A 12,258-nucleotide genomic window follows, 5' to 3' on the forward strand; every position below is an offset into this window, starting at 1 on the left:
AGAAATGCAGATTCCTGGGTTCCATCCTGGATTTTTTCAGATGGTCCTAAGGCATATCTGCACATCTTAGTTTAGGTACCACTGATCTGGAAGTATGAAAAGGATGATCAAAGAGGACCCTAAAGGAAGTAGTCCTTTATCTTAGAGAGAGTGGGCTATGGAAGAGGGACGGGCGCATGCAAGATCTGAAGGGCTGTCGTCTGTAAGTTGAAATAGCAAAATAAGGGGAGATACACAGTGCCCAGGGAGGCTTTAGTAAGAATTTTGCAATAATGTTCTATACTTGCAATGCACTGGAGGAGGAATTTTCTCTTATTTTATTAAAAAATTCTTTTGGGTACTAGGGGTTGAACCCAGGGGCATTGTACCTCTGAGGTACACTCCCACCCAGCCCTTCTTATTTTTTATTTCAAAACAGGATCTCACTAAGTTGCAAGGGTCTCCCTGTTGCTGCTCTCTGGCATCAAACATGTGATGCTCCCAAGTTCTGGGATTATAGTTATGTACCACCATGCCCAGAAATTTTCAAAGTAAAATATAAAGTAGGGCTGAGGGTGTATCTCAGAGGTAGAACGCCTTGGGTTTAATCCCCAGCACTTCCCCCTACATATACACTCAGAGGTGGAGTGTATCTTGGATTAATTCCCAGCTGTCATTTGCTAGTATCAGAATTGAGGAGAAAGTTACTCAAATTCTTTGTCCCAGTTTACTTATCTGTTATAAGGACTAAGTGAAACTATCTTATTATATTTTTATTATATATTTCAAATACTTATTATATATAATCACTTTCAACCCATGCAGGACACATACTAAACTCTTTATGTTAGCTGTGATTATACAATAATTTCTAGGTAGCTGGGTGTGGTGATGCATACCTGTAATGCTAGTACCTGGGAGCCTGAGACAGGAGGATCACAGGTTTGAGGACAACGTCAGCAACCTAGTGAGACCCTGTTTCCAAACAGAAAATGAAAAAGGGCTAGGGGTGTTGCTCAGAAATAGAATGCCTCAGGTTCAATCAAAAGATGCCCTCCACACACAGTTAATAGATTAATGCAAGAAGTTTAGGAGGTCAGACAGTTTGTCCAAACCTGTCGAGGGAATCTACTGTGCACGCAAGGTAATAACCCATGTGGTTTGAGGCTCAAGGACCATTTTTAAAGTCTTAGCTGCCAGAGGCAGGCGGTGACATGGCTGCACTTCACTGAGCATGAGGACTCGCCCTCCAGCGCTGGGCCTGGATCCACGTCACAGGATGGATGATTCAGAAGGCCGGCTTGGTTCCGGCACTGGGGCTCTGATGTGCATTTGGCATCCACACCTGCATGTCCCTGAAGAGCTCGCCCAAGCCCGAGCCACCGTGCCTTCATCTCTATGGACACATGAATGCAAAAGAGGAATTGAGACTTAGAAAAATTGATCCTTTGATATTGAAAGTGTTAGCATGTTTCCTGTGGTTGTAGACATGTCAAACTGTAGTAAAAAGTGGATGTAAAAATATCTGTTCACAGGTTATGAGTTTTTAAAATAGAAATGAAGGTGATTGGTGTGTTGATGCTTCAGGACCCAAGCTTCTCTGGTTAGGGCATGGGCTTAAAATGAGGATACTCTGGACCCAAGTGTGGTGGTGCAAGCCTGTAATCCCAGTACTCGGGAGGCTGAGACAGGAGGATCATAGAGGTTTGAGGACGGCCTCAGCAGCTTAGCGAGACTTTCAGAGCTTAGCAAGATCCTGTTTAAAAACAAAAAATAAAAAGGGCTAGGAGTGTAATCCAGAGGTAGAATATCCTTGGGCTCAATCCCAGTACCCGCCCCTCCCCACCCACAAACACATGAGGATGCTGTCATCATTCTCTCTCTGGACGCCTCTGGATTGTCTGTGCTAGTTTCTTTAGGCGCTCCCTTAGATGAGTTTGGTTCCCTTCATATTTTGAGTTGAAGAGTGAGATCATAGAATCAGACCAGAGTCAGATCATTAGTAGATAATTTTGTTTTGGGAATAGCAGTTGGTGAGAACACTGAAGCACCACTGCATCTCACAATGATCTTTCCTTCCTTTAAGTACTAGTTATTGCATTGAATCGTGTTATTTATTGTTGTATTGATTTCATATTTTTGTTTTAATTATTTAGTAGTTGCTCTAGGTTGCTTTTGACTTATTTACTTTGTGGTTACAATGTGTATCTTACCACAGTTTTCTTCAAGTAATATTAAACCACTTCCTGAATAATACAAGCACCTTGTAACAATTTGCTCCCATTTTTTTCTGCCATTTGTTGTATTATTATAATCAGAGTTTTACATTTGTTATAAGTTCCGTACAATACATTGTTATTATTTGCTTTAAATTCTGAATCACCAGCCAGGCATGGTGGCACATGCCTGTAATCTTGGTACTTGGGAGGTTGAGACAGGAGGATTACAGGTTTGAAGCCAGCCTCAGCAACTTAGACTCTCAATAACCTAGTGAGAACTTATTTCAAAATAAATAATTAAATAGCCGGGTGTGGTGGCGCATGCTTGTAATCCCAGTACTTGAGAGGCTGAGACAGGTGGAACCAGGTTCATAGCCAGCCTCAGCTACCTAGTGAGCCCCCCCCCCCCAACTTACTGAGACTCTGTTTCAAAATAAAGAATAAAAATAGGGTTGTGGGGACAGCTCTGAGGTAGAATGTTCCTGGCTTCAAACCCCAGTACTGAAATAAATAAATAAATAAATAAATAAATAAATAAATAAATAAAATAAATAAGAATGGCTGGGGATGTAGTTCAAGGTAGAATACCCCAGGGTTCAATCCTTAGTATAAAAAGGAATTATTTTATAAGAAATGTAAAATAACAAAATGTTTTTTATATTTACACAATTATTTACCATCTGATGTTCTTCATTTCTTTGTGTAGATCTGAGATCTGTACTATTTTTTTTTGAGCCAGAGGACTTTTCTTTAACGTTTCTTTGGTATGTAAATGTGTTAGCAACAAGTTCTCTCAGCTTTCATTTTTGTAAAAATGTCTTTATTTCACCTTCCATTTTGAGAAAGGGAACAAACTCCACAATTAGATATGTACACCCATAGAATAAAATACTATATGTGTAATTGTTTGAAATAATTCATAAGTGTATGTAAAGACATTTGGTGTACATTAAGTGGAAAACAGAAGTTTATGAAGCTATATCTATCTATATATGTATATGTAGTATGCTCTTGTTTTCCTCTAAAAATTATATATGTACATTTACTCATAGAAGATGCTGGAGCAATGTTCATGGGCACAGGAGCAGTGGCATACCGTGAAGTGTTGCTTATCGGAGGTTTCTGAAGGCTCTAAAGTGAACCTGGGTCACTTTTATCATAGGAAAGTCTAATTTGTTTCTTTTGACCTATTGGCTTTTTTCTTCTAATATTTTCACACTATTTAAAATGTACAGTTTAAGCTGGGCGTGGTGGCGCATGCTTGTGTTTGGGAGGGTGAGACAGCCTCAGCTACTTACTGAGGGCCTTTGCAACTCAGTGAGACCCTGTTTCAAAATAAAGAATAAAAAATAGGGCTGGGGGTGTGGCTCAGAGGAAGAATGCCCCTGGGTTCCATCCTCAGTACTGAAAACAACAACAACCCCACAATGTCCTGTTTAAGCCAGGCGTTGTGGTACACACCTATAATCTCAGTACTTGGGAGGCTGAGGCAGGAGGATCACAGGTTTGAGGACAGCCTATGTGAGACTCTCATCAACCTAGCAAGATCCTGCTTGAAAATAAAAATAAAATAGGATTGGGGATATAGCTCAGAGGTAGAATGCCTCTGGGTTCAATCCCTAGTCTCCCCCACACAAAATATTTGTTGAACTTAAATGTTTTGGGCTTATTTTTTGAATGAGTTTTCCTGCCCCTGTGGATTACATTTTTCTGCCTTTTTTTTTACATGTTTAATAATTTTTGATTGGATGCTAGGCATTGTGAATGATTTATTGGTGTCTGGATTTTAAAAAATTTCTATAGAGAATATTGAGTTTTGTTCAGCAGGCAGTTAATTTGGTTGTTTGTCAGTATTGTATTTTGAGGTTTGTTTTTAAAGCATTATTGGGATGAGTCTGCAGTTATTCTGGGACTGTTTTAGCCTATTTCTCAAGTGTGGCCTTTTTGGTATCTTCCTGATAACAGTGGGTTTTCAGTAAGGTCTTTGTACTAAGTGAGCTGAGACACAAACATTTCTCATTTTGTGCCAATTTTTCTATTTGTTCAATAATAAGTCGTGATAAAATACAGATAATATTAAAATGTACCATCTTACTCTTTTTTTGTTTCTGTGTGGTACTGGGGGTTGAACCCAGGGGTATTCTACTTCTGAGCCACATCCCCAGCCCTTTTTATTTTTTATTTTGAAACAAGATCTTGTTAAGTTACTGCAATCTGGTCTCAAACCTACAGTCCTCCCGTCTCAGCCTCCCAAGTATGGGGATTACTGGCGGGCACCATCATGCCTGGATATCATCTTAATAATTTTAAGTGAGTATTTCAGTAGTGGTAAGTATATTCACATTGTTGTGTAACCAATCCCCAAAGCTTTTTCATCTTGAAAAACTGAAGCTCTGTGCCCATTAAGTAGCAACTTCCCATTTCCCCCTCTTCTAGGTCCTGGTAACCAAAATGCTTCTTCCATTTCTCTGAATTCGACGACTCTAGATGCTTCACATAAGTGAAAGCATACAATACTTCCCTTCTTCTTCTGTATTTGTTCAGTTTTTTTTACACTAGTGTTTGGTATTTCCCTGGCCTTACCGAGTTTTACCCCGTGTACTCAGAGTACTCAGACTCGAGGGCCCTCTGAGGGAGATTTCTGGAGTTCCTTCTCTTCCTAGCTTCCCCCTCTCAGGAACTCCATCCCGCAGATTGTAGGTACCTCAGCCTCCTGTATTCTGAGCTCCCATCTGCAGCCCAGGCCTGGCCTCCCCTCCATGTTCTGGGTCTCATCAGAAGACTCACCTTGCCAATTTTCTCTCGACAGTCGCAGCCTGAGCTGCCTGATGCTCACTGTCTGGAAACACCTTTGTCCAGCATTCTAGTTGTTCCCAGGAGGTGCAGTCTGATAGTAGCACCTGTATCATGACCAAAAGCAAAGTCCTCATGGTATACGTTTTTATGCTTTAAAAATCTTCCTCCTGCAGTTCTTTAAAGACAGATCCAGTCCTCTCCTCCTTCTCCTTCTCTTTCTTCTCCATCTTCTGTATTGCCATCTTTGCAGCAACCACAGAGGAGCTCTTTCTTCAAGCCTGCCACTGTTGTATGTACTAGTTCATTTAATTCATGACATTTCTATGAGGTGATTAGCATTTTTGTTTTATGTTCTAGGAATGGAACCCAGGGACATTCTACCTCCAAGCTATACTCCCAGCCCTAATTTTATTCTTTATTTTGAAACAGGGTCTCACTGAGTTGCAAAGGGCCTCACTAAGTAGCTGAGGCTGTCCGCAAACACCGATCCTCTTGTCTCAGCCTCTCGAATGCTGGGATTACAAGCGTGCATCACCACACCTGGCCAGAGGTGACTAGCATGTTACAGATAGAGGACCCACGGCTCAAATGTATTTAATAATTTGCTCAAGGTCTTATTTCAATATGTAGCAGAAATGAAAATTGAATCTAAGATTTTATTTATTCTAAAGCCTTAACAGGTATCCTAGTAGCTCTCACTCATGAAGTACAGGATATTATATATACCAAGATATATCCAACAGGGTTCTTTTAAAACAGTATATGTAGGCCGGGCGTGGTGGCGCACGCTTGTAATCCCTGTGCTTGGGAGGCAGAGACAAGAGGATCATGCAGGTTCGAAACAGGCTTAGGAGACCCTGTTTCCAAATAAAAATGTAAAAATAGGTCTGGGAAGTGTAGCCCGAGGGTAGTAGGGCTTCCAGGAACCCCAGTACCACCAAATAAATAAATAAATAAATAAAACAGTATATGTATATTTTGCAATACTGAGATTTGAGCCTGGGACCATTCTACCACTGAGCTACACTTCCAGCCTATTTTATTTTTATTTTGAAACAAGGTCTCACTAAAGTTTCAGAGGGACTCACTATGTAGCTAAGGCTAGCTGTGAACCTGAGATCATCCTGTTTCAGCCTCCTAAGTACTGGGATTACAAGTGTACATCAACATGCCCAGCTTTAAAAAATAATAATAAAATAATAATTTAAACCAATTGTGGTGGCACTCACCTGTAATCCCCAGTACTTGAGAGGCTAATACAATACAGGAGGAACATAGGTTTGAGGACACCCTTAGGAACGTGGTGAGACACTTAGCAACTTTCAAGACCCTGTTTTTTTTGTTGTTGTTATTTTGGTGGTACTGGGGGTGTAACCCAGGGGCTTTCTACCTCTGGGCTATACTTCCAGACCTATTTTATACTTTATTTGGAAACAGGGTCTCACTAAGTTGCTGAGAGCCTCACTAAGTAGCTGAGGCTGGCTTCGAACCTGTGTGATCCTCCTGTCTCAGCCTCCCAAGTGCAGGGATTACAAGTGTGCGCCACCACACCCGGTGTGAGACCCTGTTTTAAAAACAAAAAGTGAAAAGGACTAGGGGTGTGGCTCAAAGGCAGAATGTCCCTGGGTTCAGTCCCCAGTACCAAACACACACACAAAACTGAATATATATGTGTGTGTGTCTGTGCACACACATTCATTTTAATTAAAAAATTATATACATTTATGGTGTACAACATGATATATGTATACACTGTAAAATGTCTAAAGAAAGAAAATTAATATTTTTATTAAACTTTACCTTCTTATCTCTCTATTTTGTGATGAGACACAGAACTCTCTAGGCAAGTTTCAAGTAGACAGTATTTTACTAACCCTGGTCCCCCAAATGTACTATCAGGATTCTTGATTATAAGTGATTAAAGTCAAGTAGATGGGCTCATTCCCAGAACTGGCAAGACCCAGGAAAACCAAGCCTGTATGATGGGCAGGGGCACTGGTTGGCTGGAGTGGCCGTAGGCCTTGCTTCTGGAGCATCTGGGGCGGGTGCGTGGCAAGGTCGGTGCAGTCGCCTACTCCTGGATGCTATGGCTGCCCTGCCTCTTTGAAACTCTAGATCTAAAGTGAAGGCCCCATTGGCCCTGCTCAGGTCATCTGCCTGTGGCCCAGAGGCCAGCTGTCACATAGAACAAGCGCCTGGCCTTGGCGGCTTCCAAGGAAAGCAGCTGGTCCCCTGCCTTCCTTTGGACTTCTGCAAGGGTGAATTTCCCAAGCACAAGAAGGGCATTGGATGCTGAGTGGTCAAAAAGACAATGACTCTGCATATTTGTGCAGTGGTTGGCCAGTTGGATATTAATTTCTTTCTTAGATTTATAAAAAGAAGACACTTTTTTTAGGTTGACTTTCTTCTTTTCTGATAAAGTCCAGAGCACTTTTATAATGTGCCTCTCATGTTTCAAAACTGCAAGAAATAAATCCCATAATACCAAAGTCCACTTTTGTCTCTATTACGTTTCCATAGGTAGATCTAGGCTGGCTCCATCTTAACACCACAGCCAGGTGTAGTGGTGCACGCTTGTAATCCCAGCATTCAAAAGGCTGAGACTGGAGGATCATGGTTCGTGACCAGCCTCAGCTACTTAGTGAGGCCCTGAGCAACTTACTGAGACCCTGTTTCAAAATAAAAAATAAAAAATAGGGCTGGGGGGATAGCTCAGAGGTCGAATGCCCCTGAGTTCCATCCCCAGACCAGAAAAAACAAAACAAACAAACAAAAACAATAGTCACGATTTCTATGGCATCAAGAAGCTACTTTACATACATGACCTGATTTAGTTTTTGCAATAACCCTAGAAGGTATAGATATTAATGTGCTTAGCTTTTCTCTTTTATAGACTAGGACCCTGAAACTAAGATCAGAGCTCATTCAAGATCCTAGCTATTAAAACAGTGCAGCTAGATTTTGTGTTCTGTTTATTCATATTTTTATTTCTCAAAATTAAAAAAATTAGAAGATCCAAGGAATAATTGAATGAGAACCTATATTTCTAGCAATAAGAACTATGTTAGAAATTTATATTTATTTTTTAGCTTTTTTTTTTCTAAGATAGAGTCTTGCTATGTTGCCCATCTTGGTATCAAACTCCTGGGCTCAAGATTCCTCCCACCTCAGCCTCTTCAAAACCCAGGACAACAGGCATGTACCACCATGCCCAGTTAGATATTCTCTCTCCTTCTCTCTCTCTCCTTCTCTCTCGCTCTCTTCTCTTTCTCTTTTGCAGAACTGAGAATTGAACTCAGGGGCATTCTACTTCTGAGCTATACCTCTGGCCCTATTTTTTATTCTTTTTAAAAATATTTTCTTTGGAAACAGGGTCTCACTGTTTCTGAGAGCCTCACTAAGTAGCTGAGGCTGGCTTTGAACCTGTGCGATCCTCCTGTCTCAGCCTCTGAAGCACAGGGATTACAAGCGTGCACCTCCACGCCCGGCTTTTATTCTTTATTTTGAAACAGAGCCTCATTAAGTTGCAGAAGGCCTCACTAAGTAGCTGAGGTTGGCCACACACTGGCGATCCTCCTGTCTCAGCCTCTTAAGTATTGGGATTACAGGTGTGTCACCACGCCTGGCTAGCTTTCCTTTTCAAAGAGACAAAACATTAGAGAGACAATTACCTCTCTTTTATTACCTCCTTTCCCTTCTCTCCTCAATAAACTTCACAGGTGTTAGACATAGCTTCTTCCAGTCTATTTAAAAATACTTCTCTATATGTCAGGTGTGGTGGAGAACACCTATAATCTCAGTACTTGAAAGGCTAAGATAGGAAGATTGCAGGTTTGAAGCCAGCCTCAGCAACTTAGTGAGACCTTGTTTCAAAATAAAAAAATAAAAATGACTGGGGCAGGGGCGTAGCTTGAAGGTAGAATGCCCCTGGGTTCACTCTCCAGTACCAAAAAAAAAAAAACCCTTTTATATAATGCATTTGTCTACTAAGAGTCAATACATAGTATTATTGTAATCTTCATGTGCTCTTAAAAAGTTTCTACAAATGATGTCTTATATAAAATTCTGCATTTTGCTTTCCCCCACTTACTTTATTTGGCATCTCTCCATTGGCTAAGATCATAGGATCTGGAGGCAAATCACCTAGGTTGAATTCCGGCCACAGCATCACTAGATGTGTGGCCTTGGGCATATTTCCTGTCTTCTTTGTGCCTTAGTTTACCTGTGAAATGTGAATTCTAACAGTGTCTACTTTGTTGGATTGTTAGAAGGATTAACTGAGTTATCAGGGTGTATTTGATAACTGTTATTTGTTGTTGTTGGTAAAGATGTCCTTGGTTGTCCGTCTCTAAGACACAGGTTGAATTGTTGATATCTGTTGGCGTTGGACATTTCCACCGATTTCCTCATCCTCAAGCATGGCCAACCTTGCTTATGAGGGTGGACTTGAAATAAGAATCTGTCCATTATCGTCGGCTCCAGAATTGTGAGTTGTTGTCATTAACCATATTACTACTCTTAACTCTTATGTGAACTATTCACATTCATACACTTCCACAGGGATGGACATTTAGGTTTTGCCTATGGTTTTCTATTTTTAAATCTTTAATTGATGCACTGCAATTATACAACACAGTGAGATTCAAAATGATACGTTTGGTGTGTTTCTCTCCAGGTCCCACCCTCCTCTCTCCTCCTCTCCCCATACGTGCTAGTGAGGTTGGTAGTGATACCTTCATATATGAACATAACAGTATTTGATCTGTTTCCTTCCTTCAGCCTCCTCTTCCTCCTCTTCCCATCTCCTTCCACTATTCTACTGGACTCTCTCCTCTTGTATCTGAAGTCCTTTTTCTTTCCTAGTTTCTCTTTAGTGGCCACAAAAGAAAAAAAACATACAGCCTTTGACTTTTGGAGACTGGCTGATCTCTCTGAGCAAAATGTTCTTAAATTACAGCCATTTTTCTACATATGCCATAATTTTGTTCTTTCTATGGCTGAATAAAATTCCATTGTGTGTATATACTGCATTCTCTTTATCCATTCATCTGTTGATAGACACCTAGGTTGGTTCCATAATTTGGCTATTGTGAATTGTGCTGCTACAAACAGGGATATGCATGTATCACTACAACACTCCAATTCTTTTTGGAAGATACCGAGGAGTAAGATAACTGGATCATATGGTGGTTCCATTCCTAGTGTTTTGAAAAATCTCCATACCGATCTCCATAGTGGTTGTACTGATTTAAAATCCACCAACAGTGTAAGGGTTCCTATTTTCCCACATCCTCACCAGTATTGTGTGTGTGTGTGTGTGTGTGTGTGTGTGTGTGTGTGTGTGTTACTGGAGATTGAACTCTGGGGCATTCTATCTCTGAGCTACCTATTTTAGCTATTTTAGCTCTGGCCCTATTTTATTTTATTATTTATTTATTTTATTCTTTATTTTGAAACAAGGTCTCACTAAGTTGTGGAGGGCCTCATTAAGTAGCTAAGGCTGGCTGTGAACCTGCAATCCTCCTGTCTCAGTCTCCCACGTACTGGGATTACAGGTATGCACCATCAGGTCAGTCTTGCCAGAATTTCTTATTGTATTCTTTTTTTTCTTTTTGGTCTTTTTTTTTTTTTTTTGGAACTGGAGATCGAACCCAGATCACTATACCTGCAAGGCAGGTGCTTTGCCACTGAGCTGCATCCCAGTCCCTCTTACTGTATTCTAGATGATGGCCATTCTAACCGGAGTTAGGTGGGATTTCAATGTTGTTTTTGATATGCATTTCCCTGATTGCTAATGATGTTGAACATTTTTTCACATATTTATTGGCCATCTAAAATGTTTTTCTGTGAAAAGTAATGTTGCAAGGCAGGTGTGGTAGTACTCCTGAGACAGGAGGATTGCAGGTTCGAGGACAGCCTTAGCAATGTCGCAATACTCTACAACCTAGCAAGACCCTATATCAAAACAAAATATTAAAAGGGATGGGGGTAGAGCTGGGAGATAGAACGCCCCTGGGTTCAATTCCCAGTACCAAAACAAAACAATAAAAAACAACAAACAACAATGCTGCGATGCTCATCCATATACACGGCTCTTTATTTACAGGGGGGAGTGTGGAATTGTTGCTTTGGGGCTGAATCCATGGTGTTCTATCCATTAAACAGATAGAATGCCCCTGAATCGGAATCCAGGAGTATTCTGTTTAATGCCAATACACTATATTATGCTTCTCTCACTTACAGAATCATATGTAGAGACAAACAATAAATTTTTAGGGTGGTGATGGTCCATGGCTAATGGGAAATTTCCCGAGATTCACATTGTCCCTAAGAGATTCAGAGGAGTCTTTGGCAAGGGACACATTAAAAGCTTCCTCATTCTATAAACGAGTCCACGTGGAGCATTTAGCTAAATGCTATACATACAAGGACAAACCGAAAGAATTGCAGGAATAGTGTCAGCAAAATAGTTTTTTATTGCTCTGAAAATTAGTTTATTAGAAAAAAATTTAAAAGTTTTAATGCAGACTTGAAAAATATGTAATTTGTGGGGGCAAGAAGTGCCAAAATAATAGTTCTTTTTCAATATGACATAATAAGTCTTATTACTAAGCCAAGAACTATTTAATTGTCTGTTTATCAAAGGGCTCAAGGAATTATTGGGTGGTGTGACTAAGTTTTAGACAACTGGTAGAGTATTTAAAAATGTCAAGTTAGTGAAGAATTATAGAGGAAAATAAAGAAAAGGGACAGGAGAAAAGAGAAGAGGATTTTACTGAGTGGGTAATAGCAGGAAGTCCTGGTTTGATAGAAACAGTTTAAACACCCAAGAATGAGGACTGTCAATTTTCTCTTAAAGTCTGTCTTTAGAAACAGACTCTATAATCTACCTCGTGTAGATCTTTCTCAGATTTCTGTAGCCTAAAGGGAATTTGGAGAGTCAAATTTAGTCTCATTTCTTTTTCAGGTAAGTCTCTGAGGACTCAGATGGCAGCTCTGAAGGCCCATCTGGAAGCCTTTACTTCCCAAGGCCCAGAGGACAGAGGATGTGGTACAGCTTGGGGGCCTTTTCCTTGGCCTTGTATCCCAAGTCCTTACCCTTCCTACCTCCACCATCCTACCTGACACTGTAACGATGCTGGGTGCCCTGCTGATGAAGCCATATCCTTGGTAGTGGGCTTTGGAGCCAGCTTTCCTGGCTTTGTGGTCCCATCCTGTTATGGTTTGGATCTGGAGTGTTACCCATAAAGCACATGGGTAGAAA

Source organism: Muscardinus avellanarius (genome assembly GCF_963383645.1).
Source record: "Muscardinus avellanarius genome assembly, chromosome: 1".
NCBI lineage: Eukaryota > Metazoa > Chordata > Mammalia > Rodentia > Gliridae > Muscardinus > Muscardinus avellanarius.